The sequence below is a fragment of the Coregonus lavaretus genome (assembly GCF_964263955.1).
Source record: "Coregonus lavaretus genome assembly, contig: HAP1_SCAFFOLD_55, whole genome shotgun sequence".
Classification (NCBI taxonomy): domain Eukaryota; kingdom Metazoa; phylum Chordata; class Actinopteri; order Salmoniformes; family Salmonidae; genus Coregonus; species Coregonus lavaretus.
Genome location: NW_028161934.1, coordinates 1,410,858 through 1,427,088, shown reverse-complemented (window position 1 = coordinate 1,427,088; position 16,231 = coordinate 1,410,858).

The following is a 16,231-nucleotide window of genomic DNA, read 5'->3' as shown; positions in this document are numbered from 1 at the left end:
AAACTAATTATACAAGAGGCCTATGATCCTTATAAAATTTAGATTTTTATTACAGTTTAAAGAAACAATGTGATAAGCAGACATTGTTGCGCAGATAATGGATTTAATTGATTGATCTATTGAATACATGAATACACACCTAGTATTGTAAAAACATTATAACATTATTTCATGGATAATAGGAGTTAATGAAATAAGATACAGCCCTGAACACCCCCACCCCACCACACACACAGCATCCAGAGTTGCATTTATGCTACATGTTAATCAGACTTAGTAAACTCTTAGAGAATAGGAGATAGATGACTCTTTACAAGATGTTTTCTATTGAAACTTTATTTAGAGATCTGGAACCAATGCCGGAGAGGAGGGAGATGAAAGAACATGTTTGTGCTTTCTGGTGTTTTATCAGTGACCCTGAACGAGCAAAGCTCTTTCCACATAGACAGGAGTAAGGTTTCTCTCCAGTGTGTGTGATCTGGTGTGTAGTCAGGGTGAAATATTGAGAAAAACTCTTCCCAAACTGATCACAGCTATAAGGCTTCTCTCCAGTGTGAATCCGCTGGTGAATTATCAATCCTTTCTGTTTAGCAAAACTCATCCCACAGTCAAAGCAGCAGTTGTCAGGTTTCTTCCCTATAAGTACTCTGCTGGTGTTTATTAAGACGTTCTGATCTTGAGAGACTCTTCTTGAGAGACGTCTTGTCAGCATCATGGTGTTGTTGAGGCTCCCCAGATGATAAGCCCCTTCCACTGAGAGAGCAATGGTTAGGGCTGTCCCCTGTGAAACAAAGATATTGAATAGCATGGACATCTGAAATCAGGCTACCTGATGGGACTTTGATGAATGCAGAAAATTCCTACCATGTTATTTTTGATAAGCATATTTGATTCCGGAAATACAAAGTTTGAATGTGAAAACTATTTCTAAGATGCATACTTTGTTTTTCACTGCACTCGCGCAAAGAAGGAAGCTTGTGCTGCTCGTGCTAGCACATGCGCAGATTAAATACAGTGGCTTGTGAAAGTATTCGCCCCCCTTTGTTGCCTTACAACCTGGAATTAAAATGGATTTTTGGGGAGTTTGTATCATTTGATTTACACAACATTGATTTACACATAATTGATTTACACATCATTTGATTTACACAACATTGTTTGTTTCACAATCAAAATATTTTTGATTGTGAAACAAACAAGAAATAAGACAAAAAAACAGAAAACTTGAGCGTGCATAACTATTCACCCCCCAAAAGTCAATACTTTGTAGAGCCACCTTTTGCAGCAATTACAGCTGCAAGTCTCTTGTGGTATGTCTCGATAAGGTTGGCACATCTAGCCACTGGGATTTTTGCCCATTCTTCAAGGCAAAACTGCTCCAGCTCCTTCAAGTTGGATGGGTTCCGCTGGTGTACAGCAATCTTTAAGTCATACCACAGATTCTCAATTGGATTGAGGTCTGGGCTTTGACTTGGCCATTCCAAGACATTTAAATATTTCCCCTTGAACCACACGAGTGTTGCTTTAGCAGTATGCTTAGGGTCATTGTCCTGCTGGAAGGTGAACCTCCGTCACAGTCTCAAATCCCTGGAAGACTGAAACAGGTTTCCCTCAAGAATTTCCCTGTATTTAGCGCCATCCATCATTCCTTCAATTCTGGCCAGTTTCCCAGTCCCTGCCGATGAAAAACATGCCCACAGCATGATGCTGCCACCACCATGCTTCACTGTGGGGATGGTGTTCTCGGGGTGATGAGAGGTGTTGGGTTTGCGCCAGACATAGCGTTTTCCTTGATGGCTAAAAAGCTCAATTTTAGTCTCATCTGACCAGAGTACCTTCTTCCATATGTTTGGGGAGTCTCCCACATGGCTTTTGGCGAACACTAAACGTGTTTGCTTATTTTATTCTTTAAGCAATGGCTTTTTTCTGGCCACTCTTCCGTAAAGCCCAGCTCTGTGGAGTGTACGGCTTAAAGTGGTCCTATGGACAGATACTCCAATCTCCGCTGTGGAGCTTTGCAGCTCCTTCAGGGTTGTCTTTGGTCTCTTTGTTGCCTCTGTGATTAATGCCCTCCTTAACTGGTCCGTGAGTTTCGGTGGGCGGCCCTCTCTTGGCAGGTTTGTTGTGGTGCCATATTCTTTCAATTTTTTAATAATGGATTTAATTGTGCTCCGTGGGATGTTCAAAGTTTCGGATATTTCTTTATAACCCAACCCTGATCTGTACTTCTCCACAACTTTGTCCCTGACCTGTTTGGAGAGCTCCTTGGTCTTCATGGTGCCGCTTGCTTGGTGGTGCCCCTTGCTTAGTAGTGTTGCAGACTCTGGGGCCTTTCAGAACAGGTGTATATATACTGAGATCATGTGACACTTAGATTGCACACAGGTGGACTTTATTTAACTAATTATGTGACTTCTGAAGGTAATTGGTTGCACCAGATCTTATTTAGGGGCTTCATGGCAAAGGGGGTGAATACATATGCACGCACCACTTTTCCGTTATTATTTATTTTAAATTTTTTGAAATAAGTAATTTTTTTCATTTCACTTCACCAATTTGGACTATTTTGTGTATGTCCATTACATAAAATCCAAATAAAAATCCATTTAAATTACAGGTTGTAATGCAACAATATAGGAAAAACACCAAGGGGGATAAATACTTTTACAAGGCACTGTATGCCTATATGAATCTGATGAAGGCGTTTAAGTGTCCTAATAATTCGAAAGACTGCTCAGAAAACCAGGTGTTTTTAACAGCGTTACTTTGATTGTCACTTTAAGCCAATTAAGATAAGCAGAGTAAGGTGTTTACATGACTAATAACATACTTGGCCTACTGCCATAACTAGTTTAATGTCAAATTATGAGTGTGCATGTAAACATACTCATTGTAAAGCACTAGTTATTTTGTTGCTTTGACAAAGTCATTTCTGAAGATTATTAAGAATGTGATTAGTGATTTATTTACATCTGTCCCTCATTTTAAGGTCAACCCTGTTACATGAACTGAACTCTCGTTTTAATATGGCGAAACTATTCCTTTAAAAAAATATGTTTCAAAAGAAACATTGAACATTTAATAATCAAATCATAGAGTAAAAGCAGGTGAGCGGGTTCTACTATTTTTGTCAATTTACTGCTGTTTTGTGGTGGAAAACTGAGCATGTCAACCCTTTTACCCATACTTAGATATGCTAGACATGTTTCAAATATTAAGATTTTTTGTGAAGATTGCATTTAATTGTTACACAAAACAAGCTTCCATTCCCCCTGTCACAAGCTGTTTTATGGCTGATTTAAAGGACTATTTTATCCATGTAATCCAGTGTTTTTTTTGTTTTCAGTAGTCCCCTGTTACTTTATTTGGTATATAGGCACTTACTACAAAAAAAAAATGTATTCTGTGTCTTGAGATGGTAATGTGGTCTTTATGAGAGAATGTTACAATTAGGCTAAACAATTTTTGGGACCAAGTTACACTTTTAAAAATGGGTGGAACTACCCAGATATTTTCATCAATATATAATTAATCAATGAATGACTAAAGTGCATAAAGTGCAGAATTCTGAAATGACGTCATTGTTATAGCACTATCCACTGAGTTTAGAAAATCCGGTGTGCGACATTGAACAATGTTCCAATAAATCAACACAATCTACTTTTTCAGTTTTTCAAATGTTCGGTGTCTTGAAGCTAAAATTGGGATCATGTTTACTGTGCTAATGAACATACCAAAAAAACGTTGTGCCTGTTGTTCACATGCATATCTGCCCTCTCATTGGCTAGAATGGTCCCATCTCATCTTGCTCCTCCCAACTGCTTTTCATTTTTTAAGACATTTATTTTCATTGCCGTTACATATTAGAAGGCAATTAATTATTGGAACATGGGTTGTCTCACCCAGTGGTGTAAAGCACTTAATAAAAATACTTGAAAGTACTACTTAAGTAGTTTTTTGGGGTATCTGTAGTTTACTATTTATATTTTTGACAACTTTTACTTTTACTTCACTACATTCCTAAATAAAATAATGTACTTTTTACTCCATACATTTTCCCTGACACCCAAAAGTACTCATTACATTTTGAATGCTTAGCAGGACAGGAAAATGTCCTAATTCACACAGTTATCAAGAGAACATCCCTGGTCATCCCTACTGCCCCTGATCTGGCAGACTCACTAAACACATGCTTTGTTTGTAAATGATGTCTGAGTGTTGGAGCATGCCCCTGGCTATCCGTAATTTAAAAAAACAAGACAATTATGAAGTCTGGTTTGCTTTATATAAGGAATTTTACATTTTTTATACTTTTACTTTTAATACTTAACTTTATTTGAGCAATTACATTTACTTTTGATACTTAAGTATATATAAAACCAAATACTTTTACTCAAGTAGTATTTTACTGTGTTACTTTCACTTTTACTTAATTTTCTATTAAGGTATCTTTACATTTACTCAAGTATGACAATTGGGTACTTTTTCCACCACTGGTCTCACCCACAAAAGGGGTGCTACAGAAAAGTTGGGAGCATGAACATGGACAGAATAAAAGCTTTGTGGGTGGGTGATAAGCAGGCAAGGCAGATGGGATTGTATGGCAGGGACTTTAGCCCCACGGTACCTATCCCTGTGAGTCCACCATGTCTACTCTCACCTCCAGTAGTTGATTTACAAGTGTTGGAGAGAGTACGGAAAGACAGCGAGGGGGTTGATCCATCTGTTGTTATTTAATAGGTGACTGGAAACTGTAAATCTGTATTTTTTGGACATATATACAGATGGATCAAAAGACCCATGGACAGGTAGGACTGGATCAGCCTTTGTTGAACAGGAAAGTTGGGTGGCTGTCAGGAGACCTATTACAGAACACCTGGCTATGTACATGGCAGAGCTGATGGCCATACTGTTGGCTATGCAGTGGGTGGAGGAAGTCAAGCCAGACAGAGTAGTTATATGTTCTGACTCATGTGCAGTGTTGATGAGTCTGCAATAATTTAGCTCACATAGCAGACAAGGCCTGCTATATGAGGGAATTCAAATTCATGCCCGGGAGAGACAGATGGGTGTCCATATAAGCTTTGCTTAGGTCCCGGCCCATATGGGGGTGGAAGGGAATGAGGAAGTAGATATGCTAGCTAAACAGGCCCTTAGGAGACAGGAGGTGGAGGTGCCAATGAGCAAGGCAGAGACTAAGGGAATGATATGGACAGTGGTGGTGCAGAGATGGCAGGAGCAGTGAAACAGTGACACTAAGGGCAGGCATCTATTATTTGTTGACATTTTAGTAATTTAGCAGACATCTATCTATAGAGCGACTTACATGAGCAATTAGGGTTAAGTTGCTCAAAGGCACATTGACAGATTTTTCACCTTGTCGGCTCGGGTTACTGACCCAACGCTCTAAACCACTAGGCTACCTGCCGCCCCTATTCCAGGTACAGAGTAAGGTAGGGGAGGATGGTAGGAATGGACAGAAGAGAGGAGGCCATCCTTACAAGGTTAAGGGTGGGACACAGCCAGCTGAATAAGTCATTAAATGTGATAGGAAAGCATCCAACAGGAAGGTGTGATTACTGCCAGGAAACAGAGACAGTGGAGCATGTACTGATACAGTGTGGGCAGTATGATAGGGAACGAGAGAGACTGATACAGTATGAGGGAGAAGGGGGTACAGGAATTGAGTTCGATAAGCATACTGAGTAGAACATCGTTAGATACAGTAGCAAATATTTTGGTATCTTTTTAAAGAGAAACGGGGCTGGCATGTGGGATTTAGTTCCTCGATCCTTGTCTCTGGCCCACACTCCATTACAATAGGTGGTGTAATGCACCATAACGTTGGATAACAACCACTGATAAACTCCACAGAAGAATACATATTTTCAATGTTAGAGTGGCCATTTGAGTATCTGGTCATATAATGGATCATCTGACTTTCAAATCAGTGGATGTGAACAAGTGCACACTTTGGGAGGAAAGAGAGATAATTAAGTAATAGGCACAGATTCCTACACATGATAATGTAGTAGGTTACTTTACATGTTTTTTTTGGTCCAGCCATCAGCACAGAACACAGGAATGTGGTGGATCAAATATGATTAAAACTAGGCCTAGACATTTTATACAACACAGTAGACCTATACTGTTAAAAGGAAACCAGACTTACTGGATCCATCGTGGAAGCTATTGTTTCTTCATCAGACAACTTCTCTTGGACAAGAAATGTGTTGGCTACAGTAGTAGTTACTTTGTTTTAAGTGTTCACAAGGTGTGTGCCGGGAGTCTAAATGTTCTTTCAGTAGGAAGGGGGGCAATGACATGAATATTCATGAGACTCGACATAATCTGAGGGAAACAATTGTCTCTAGTATGGTCATACATTTGGCAGAAGGTTAGGAATTGCAGCTCAGTTTCCACCTCATTTTGTGGGCAGTGTGTACATAGCCTGTCTTCTCTTGAGAGCCAGGTCTGCCTACGGTGGCCTTTCTCAATAGCAATGCTATGCTCACTGAGTCTGTACATAGTCAAAGCTTTCCTTAAGTTTGGGTCAGTCACAGTGGTCTCTCTCTCGCTCTCTCTCTCTCTTTGTGTCCCAGTCTCAGCCTTGTGACTACACTTTCCTCCCTTCTCTCTCTATTCCAGGAGTATTGTTGGGAAGTAGGGTCATGGAGATGTTGTCCGTTCTTGTACCAGATGTAGGTGGGGTTGGGGTTGTCGGTCAGAAGACAGGTGGTGCTACAGGTCAGTGTTCTCTACTTTTCCTCTGTGGAGGAAGACACCTTCACCTGCAGGTCTGAATGATTCTAATGAATTATTACAATTATATATTATATATTACCTGTGACAGTCAGTTGTACCAGGGAAGCTGTACCCACATTCTGCATACTGTGTTTTAAATCTGAACTTGTTGAATCGCTCTCTCTCAGGTCTGTGATTCTCAGGGTGAAGTCTTTCTCTTTAGTCCCAAGGTACTCAGCACGACCTGTATACTCTGGCACAGAGCTCAGGATTTTACATTACATTTCTCTTGGATATACCAGTTTGGTTCTGATAGTACATGATAACTTGGATGTTGATATGTGCAGGGCCGTTCCACTGTTGAGCTTTTCATAGCACAGATACTCTGATGGATATAAGTCACGTTGAAACAGTTCTGACAAAGAACACCTAAAACAATAGTAGGCCCATTCATTTATTAATTAGTTTCTTCAATTATTCTTGCACTCAACCAAAATATAAACGTAACATGCAACCATTTCTAAGATTTTACTGAGTTACAGTTCATATAAAGAAATCAGTCAATTGAAATAAATGAATTAGGCCCTAATCTATGGATTTCACATGATTGGGAATACAGATATGCATCTGTTGGTCACAGATACCTTAAAAAAAGGTAGTCAGTATCTGGTATGACCACCATTTGCCTCATGCAGTGCGACACATCTCCTTCACATAAGATAATGGATTTAATTTATTTTTGTGTTGAATACGTGTCGTGGAAATTACCACCTGGGACAAAATTAAATGAATAATTATTTATTATCAGCAAGCTGGAGAGGTTCCAACAAACATAATTTAATTTTACCTTTATTTAACTAGGCAAGTCAGTTAAGAACAAATTCTTATTTACGATGACGGCCTACACCGGCCAAACCCGGACGACGCTGGGCCAATTGTGCGCCGCCCTATGGGACTCCCAATCACGGCCGGTTGTGATACAGCATGGAATCGAACCAGGGGGTCTGTAGTGACGCCTCAAGCACTGAGATGCAGTGCCTTAGACCACTGCGCCACTCGGGAGCCCCATAGTACATGTCGGTCGGGAGCTCGTTCGGGGCAGTCCCGTTAGTTCTATTATATACTGCTTACACAGAAATTATATTTGCATGATTTACATTATTCATAATGAATTCATAATTAACGTTTGGTTCCTGCATGTGACTGGCACCGTCTCCTATCTTAACTTATAGAACATATTCTGCACGTTCTGTCAAAAGGTCTGACCGTCTCCCCCTCATATCTCTAACCAGCACCTACAGGAACCAATGATTGTCTGAGACAAGATGTACAATTCAAGACTCTCTCTTCAGACAACACCATTTCCCTCACACATGAATATACACCTACTATTGTTGAAACATTATTTTACATTATTTAATGGATAATATAAGTTAATGAAATAAGATACAACGCTGATACAGCTCTGAACACCCCCCCCCCCCCACAAGATGTACAAATCAAGACTCTCTCTTCAGACAACACCATTTCCCTCACACATGAATATACACCTACATTTACATTTACATTTTAGTCATTTAGCAGACGCTCTTATCCAGAGCGACTTACAGTTACTATTGTTGAAACATTATTTTACATTATTTAATGGATAATATAAGTTAATGAAATAAGATACAACACTGATCACAGCTATAAGGCTTCTCTCCTGTGTGTATGCATTGGTGTGTAATCAGGGATCCTGACGTCCTAAAATTCTTCCCACCCTGATCACAGCTATAAGGCTTCTCTCCTGTGTGTATGCGTTGGTGTATAGTCAGGTGTGCTGATTGATTGAATCTCTTCCCACACTGATCACAGCTATAAGGCTTCTCTCCTGTGTGTATGCGTTGGTGTCTAGTCAGGTCTCCTGATTGATTGAAGCTCTTCCCACACTGATCACAGCTATAAGGCTTCTCTCCTGTGTGTATTCGCTGGTGTGTAGTCAGGTTTACGGATAGAGCACATTTCTTCCCACACTGATCACAACTATAAGGTTTCTCTGCTGTGTGTATACGTTTGTGTGTAGTCAGGGCTCCTGATTGATTTAAGTATTTCCCACAATCAAAGCAGATGTAAGGCCTCTCCCCTCTCTGATGAGATTTTAAGGTTTTAGATGCAGCTAAACTCTTCCCACACTGAGAGCAGTGGTACGGTTTATCTCCGGTGTGAATCCGTTCGTGAATGATCAATTCCTTCTGTTTAGCAAAACTATTCCCACAGTCAGAACCGCAGTGGTGAGGTTTCTTCCTTATACGTCTCTGCTGGTGTTTCTTGAGGTGTTCTGATCTGGAGAGACTCTTCTCTTTCTTGTCAGCATCATGATGTTGTTGAGGTTCACCAAAAGATAAGCCCCTCCCACTGAGAGAGCAACGATTTTCCCGAGGGCTTTCCCCTGTGAAACAAAGACATTGAATAATTAAGTTAATTAAGTTTTGCAAATATGGGTCCATAAACAGATGTCTTTCCATGAATTGAATGCCTTTGTTATTTTTCCAGTAATAATTGTGCACCAATATTCAATATTAAATCTTTGTTTTATTAAATAAAGTGCCCTTTAATACAGAACACTTGGAGAATTCGATTAATCAGATTTTTTATATGAATAAAGACTTGCTAAAGTGACACAAATCAGCATTTTGACAGGTCCCTCCGTCAACCCTGTGTAACTTCTAGAAAGATTTTAACCCACCTAATACAATAATTTCTCAAAGTTTTTCCATCATTGAGTACGGTTACATGCGCAGAATAATACGATTATTGTGAATTGTCAATTAGTATAGGAGTTTGATTTAAACGCTGACATGCTTTGAAAGAAGAACAATTTCTCCAATAATCCTGTTTACATGGACACATCTGAAATCAGGCTACCTGATGGGACTTTGATAAATGCAAAAAATTGCCAATCAAATTAAACGTTCTACCCCATGTTATTTTTTTTAAAGCATATTTGATTATGAGTCTATAAAGTGAGTATGTGAAAACTATTTTTAAGCTGCATACTTTCAGTTTTTCTTAACTCGCTGCACGCGATCAAAAGAAGTTAGCTTGCGCCGCTTGTGCTAGCACATGTACAGATTAAATACCCCGCTATAACTCTGATTAAAGAGTTTACATGTCCTAATAATTCTAAAGATTGCTCAGAAAACCAGGTGTCTTTAAGGCGTATGCTTACTTCGGTTATGACCTCACGGCAATTAAGATAAGCAGAGTAAGGTGTTTACATGACTAATACCATACTCAGCCTACTGCCATAATCAGTTTAATAGGAAATGATTAGTGTGCATGTAAAGCCCTAGTTATTTGGTTACTTTGACAGACATTTCTGAACATTATTTATTTCATGTGATTAGTGATTAATTTACATCTGTCCCTCATTTTAAGGTCAACCCTGTTACATGAACTGAACACTTGTTTTAATATGGTGAAACTGTTTCTTAATTGCAAAATAAACATTGAACATCTAATAGTCAAATCATAGAGTAAAAGCAGGTGAGCTGGTTCTACTCTTTTTGTAAATTCTCTGCTGTTTTGTGGTGGACAACTGAGCATCTTACCCATTCATAGATATGCTAGAAATGTTTTAACAATAACTTTTTTTGTGAAGATTGCATTCAATTGCCACTCCCTATTGCACAAACCTAGCTCCTATAGCCAATGTAACAAGCGGTTTTATGGCTGATTTAAAGGACTATTTTACCCATGTAATCTGGTGGTTTTGTTGTTTTCAGCAGTCCCCTGTTACGGTCAACCCTGTTACTTTATTTGGCACTTAGGCACTTCCTATAGTATTTCTTTTTTATTGAACCCCTTCAGATGGGAAAACATGTTTTTATGAAGTTGAACAGGTGCTCTTTATGAAATAATGTTACAATTAGGTGAAATCAAACGGTTTCTTTGACCAAGATACACTTCTCAACATTGGGTGGAATTACCAGATATTTTCATAAAAATATAATGAATCAATGAATTGTTACAGAAGCAGACTGTAGTGTAATCCACACACCATGCTTCTTACTTAATGAAATCAAATCTCCATGTTCTTCTTCTCCTTCTCCCCTCTCAGTTCCACTCTGCCCCGGTGTTTTCCTGCAGTCGACCAGACCCAGCAGTAAAGTACCGGGAGGTGGTCGACCTGGGGACTCCTGGAGGGTGGAGGGGGACGGGCTAGATTTGTCCTGTTGGCCGCAAGAAGTATTCTACATAGATTAATATTAAACTAAATATTGTATTAATTTAGTCTAAACCTCTGATTGATTTGGGAGCATCTGTAACCAACTTCACATATCCCCCCAGAAGAAAGGCACACGGACACCCACACTTCAGGTTGACTCAGTTTTTATCTGCAGTAAAAGATAGCAAACAGTGATGACAGGCATTGACAGGACGGTCACAGCCACACGTTCACTGGTTAGGTAGGAGTCGGACACAATATATATTTTAGATAGGAGCAACAGTAGTGATACATACCCTCAATGTGAAGTAATATTAATCCATAAATACAGAGCACAAGTACAACCCTTTTATATAAACATTTTAAGGTAGTAAGAAAATAAACATTCACTTAATTTCAATAAGTCACCTGCTAGCAAATCACCTGCTGGCAATAGCTAGCGTGACTTTGTAGTGCAGTGACCAACGGTGCTAGTTAGCTCATCATTAACATGGCTAGCAAAGCCAGCAAAAATTTGGTTACTTGCTGAAATAGGTCTTCAATACATTAACGGCAAAATAAATATATACAGTTGAAGTCGGAAGTTTACAAACACTTAAGTTGGAGTCATTAAAACTCGTTTTTCAACCACTCCACAAATGTCTTGTTAACAAACTATAGTTTTGGCAAGTCGGTTAGGACATCTACTTTGTGCATGACACAAGTAATTTTTCCAACAATTGTTTACAGACAGATTTCACTTATAATTCACTGTGTCACAATTCCAGTGGGTCAGAAGTTTACATACACTAAGTTGACTGTGCCTTTAAAAAGCTTGGATAATTCCAGAAAATGATGTCATGGCTTTAGAAGCTTCTGATAGGCTAATTGACATCATTTGTGTCAATTGGAGGTGTACCTGTGGATCTATTTCAAGGCCTACCTTCAAACTCAGTGCCTCTTTGCTTGACATCATGGGAAAATCAAAAGAAATATGCCAAGAAAAAAAGTTGTAGACCTCCACAAGTCTGGTTCATCCTTGGGAGCAATTTCCAAACGCCTGAAGGTACCACGTTCATCTGTACAAACAATAGTATGCAAGTATAAACACCATGGGACCACACAGCCGTCATTCTGCTCAGGAAGGAGATGCGTTCTGTCTCCTAGAGATGAACATACTTTGGTGTGAAAAGTGCAAATCAATCCTAGAACAACAGCAAAGGACCTTGTGAAGATGCTGGAGGAAACAGGTACAAAAGTATCTATATCCACAGTAAAACGAGTCCTATATCGACATAACCTGAAAGGCCGCTCAGCAAGGAAGAAGCCACTGCTCCAAAACCGCCATAAAAAAGCCAGACTACGGTTTGCAACTGCACATGGGGACAAAGATCGCACTTTTTGGAGAAATGTCCTCTGGTCTGATGAAACAAAAATAGAACTGTTTGGCATAATGACCATCATTATGTTTGGAGGAAAAGGGGGTGCTTGCAAGCCGAAGAACAACATCCCAACCGTGAAGCACGGGGGTGGCAGCATCATGCTGTGGGGGTGCTTTGCTGCAGGAGGGACTGGTGCACTTCACAAAATAGATGGCATCATGAGGAAGGAAAATGATGTGGATATATTGAAGCACCATCTCAAGACATCAGTCAGGAAGTTAAAGCTTGGTCGCAAATGGGTCTTCCAAATGGACAATGACCCCAAGCATTCTTCCAAAGTTGTGGCAAAATGGCTTAAGGACAACATAGTCAAGGTATTGGAGTGGCCATCACAAAGACCTGACCTCAATCCTATAGAAAATTTGTCGGCAGAACTGAAAAAGTGTGTGCGACCAAAGAGGCCTACAAACCTGACTCAGTTACACCAGCTCTGTCAGGAGGAATGGGCCAAAATTCACCCAACTTATTGTGGGAAGCTTGTGGAAGGCTACCCAAAACGTTTGACCCAAGTTAAACAATTTAAAGGCAATGCTACCAAATACTAATTATGTGCATGTCAACTTCTGACCCACTGGGAATGTGAAGAAATAAATAAAAGCTGAAATAAATCACTCTCTACTATTATTCTGACATTTCACATTCTTAAAATAAAGTGGTGATCCTAACTGACCTAAGACAGGGAATTTTTATTATGATTAAATGTCAGGAATTGTGAAAAACTGAGTTTAAATGTATTTGGCTAAGGTGTATTGGTTTTCATCGGAGTCGTCGGGTGAGGTTGTGTCTCTCTCTGGCGGGAGGTAAGCTTGGCTTATATGGTGTCGAGTAAAGCTTAAACCATGTATTTAGATTGTAGTTAGGTATTCTAGGTAGTTATCGTAGGTTATTGCAGGTAATTATTGTAGGTAAGTATTGTATTCGGCTGAGCCCGGTGAAGCACGAGGCTAGCTAACTCACTACCTGGACTAGCTAGCGGGTAGCTACTGGTAACTATTAGCAACTGTGGATAGTTGTTTCCAATGTTATTTCATGCTTAAGAGTACCTGTAATTATGCCAGCTAGCTGTCTACCATTCAGCTGTTTTTCTAACCTCATTATCTGAAGCGTTAACGTTAGGTAGTTAGTAGCTACTGTACTCGAAATGTAGCTAGCTTGTTGCTACCTGGATAGCTAACTAAACAATAGCTGGAACGACCTAGCGAACAGACGCAAACTGGCTGAATCGATTCAGTGGCTAGCTTTGCACTTAACTGGCTAACAGTAGCTACTAAGGGTAAGTTATAACCTACATTTGTGTTTTGTTTTTACATACTGGTAACCAGAGTCGTTCAAGGGAATTCGGGACATGGGTGACTAGTTAACGTTAGCTTGGCTCTCTCTATGTGTTCGTGCCGTGGGAGGAGGGTTTTTTCGTTGGCAGAGAGCAATGGCTAGCTAGTATGCTAACTATTCTAGCTAACTAACTGGCTGAATAAGTTGACGACGGACTCACTCAAACTGTCAAAACTAACCCAAAACTTTACACAACGTTAGACACGGACACGAATGATCTGCTTGGCGTGTTAACACACTGGTGGTTTGTTGTAACCGAGTATTGGTGCTAAACCGTGTTATTGGAGGTTGGCATGCTAGTTGGCTATGGTGTCATAGGATTCAGTGCCCTGGACGGTTTTCACGGAAGAATACTGTACCAAGTTAGCTGAATAAACTAAGTTAGTCTATTCCTAGAAAACATTGAACCGCTGTAGTTTACAACAATTATAATTTCTAAAGTGGAAGTTGGGAGAGTTATATTTAAGTGTTTCAGTGAAACGTAAGTGAGGGAGACCCCGCTCTCTCGCTTTCCCAGATGTTTAGTTCATTTCATTCCGAACTCCTTTGCATTATTGTAGCCATTTTCTGTAGCCTGTCAACTATGAGTCTGTCTATCCCTGTTCTCTCCTCTCCGCACAGGCTATACAAACGCCTCACACCGCGTGGCTGCTGTCACTCTAACCTGGTGGTCCCTGCACGCACGACCCACGTGGAGTTCCAGGTCTCCGGCAGCCTCTGGAACTGCCGTTCTGCGGCCAACAAGGCAGAGTTCATCTCAGCCTATGCTACCCTCCAGTCCCTCGACTTCTTGGCGCTGACGGAAACATGGATTACCACAGAAAACACTGCTACTCCTACTGCTCTCTCCTCGTCTGACCATGTGTTCTTGCATACCCCGAGAGCATCTGGTCAGCGGGGTGGTGGCACTATTTGCCAGGATGTGGTACCTCTCGCAGCATGATTTATTAATTGTTAAGTCAAGTTTCCTCCTCGTTATTTCTCCCGCCCCCCAGAAAGACCATGTAAAAGCGCGGTGATCTTTCTGTGTAATCATCCTATCCTGCCACACTGATCCCAGACCTGCTCTCTTAATTGTACATAGAGGTTATGGGGAGGGCCGGTGGGGTAAGTAACTGATCTTGACACAGGTGTTGGTAGTGGCGGTCAGCTAGTTAAGAGGTCCCTACGTATTGACGTCACGTAGCCTAGGCTAGTCGTCTCCCTACTGAATTTGAATCGTGGGAAAGCCAAATAAAAAACTGGATAAGAAAAGGCAATTGAGTTTGATTACATTTTTGAAGTCCAGAAATCCAGAGAAAGATGGTGAATCGAACCCAAAACGAGCCAGAGAACTGTCAGTGCCTGAGGAGAGGAGTGAGGGGCAAACTGTTCCTGGTGGCGATGCCTTAGCTAGCAGCGCTTTTAATCCCACCAGTTCAGCATCACCACCGGCACCTCCACTAGCTAGTAGGCAGAGTAGCGAGTCAGACTCAGCGGGAGAGGGAGACGGGGAGCTGGGGGTAGGGGGATAGTTCATCCACCGACTAAGTGCTCGGAGCTGGTGCAATTTGCAGGTCAAGAACAAGCAAACGTATAACCCCTGGCTTGTCATTTATAATTCAAAGTTGGCCTGTACAACATGCAAAAAGGTAGGGAGCTTGGGTCTAGAAAAGACTGGAGGGATTAAACTAGCAAAAGAGTGGATGGAATGTACAGTAACATCCTCTGCCCCAGATGTAAAACAACAAAGAGCCCTCAGAAAATAGGTTTTTGAACATGCCCCAACCAAGGCATATTTGATGGCAGCAAGCCTTGTAGACAAGGCTAAAGAGGACACCCAGGTTATAGTTAACACTCAAAATGAAAAAATAGACACTACAGCCAGAGTCTTCAGAACAGCCTTAGAAGGAGGCTAAACGTCACAGCCACAGGCCCGCTCATGGCTTTGAGCAAGAAATGTACTCTCAGGAGTTAAATGGACTTGACATGGGGAGAGTCATTGTGGGAGGTTTTGAAAACTAAGGTAGGCGTTTATTTTTTCTTTACAAACTTGTTCTGTGCTGTGAAGGTAATCTGAATATATGTTTCATATTATCACATAGGCAGGAGGCCTATATATTCTGATGTGTGTTCTAATGTAGCCTACATTGATATATTTTATTTGAATTTATATTCCGATATTTGTTTTACTGCTATATTGATGTCTAGAAAATTATATGAAATTTGGGTACATAATAATATGCCTTTTAGCAGACGCTTTTATTCAAATCGACTTACAGTAATGTGGGCATACATATTTACGTATGGGTAGTCCCGCTACAGTTGAGTATGTGTGTATATGCATATGACGGGTTTTCTGAAGTGTCGTCTAAAAATTTTGCTGTACATTGATGTCTAGAAAATTAGCATTTAAGAAATTCGTACTTGTGTAAGCCCCGCAGCTATACTCAAGTATGTGGGCATACTGCAGTGACATCTAAAATGCTTTGAATTAATCAGCACCTTGGAGAGTGCTGTCAGTTTCACCACCATAGATAGTAGG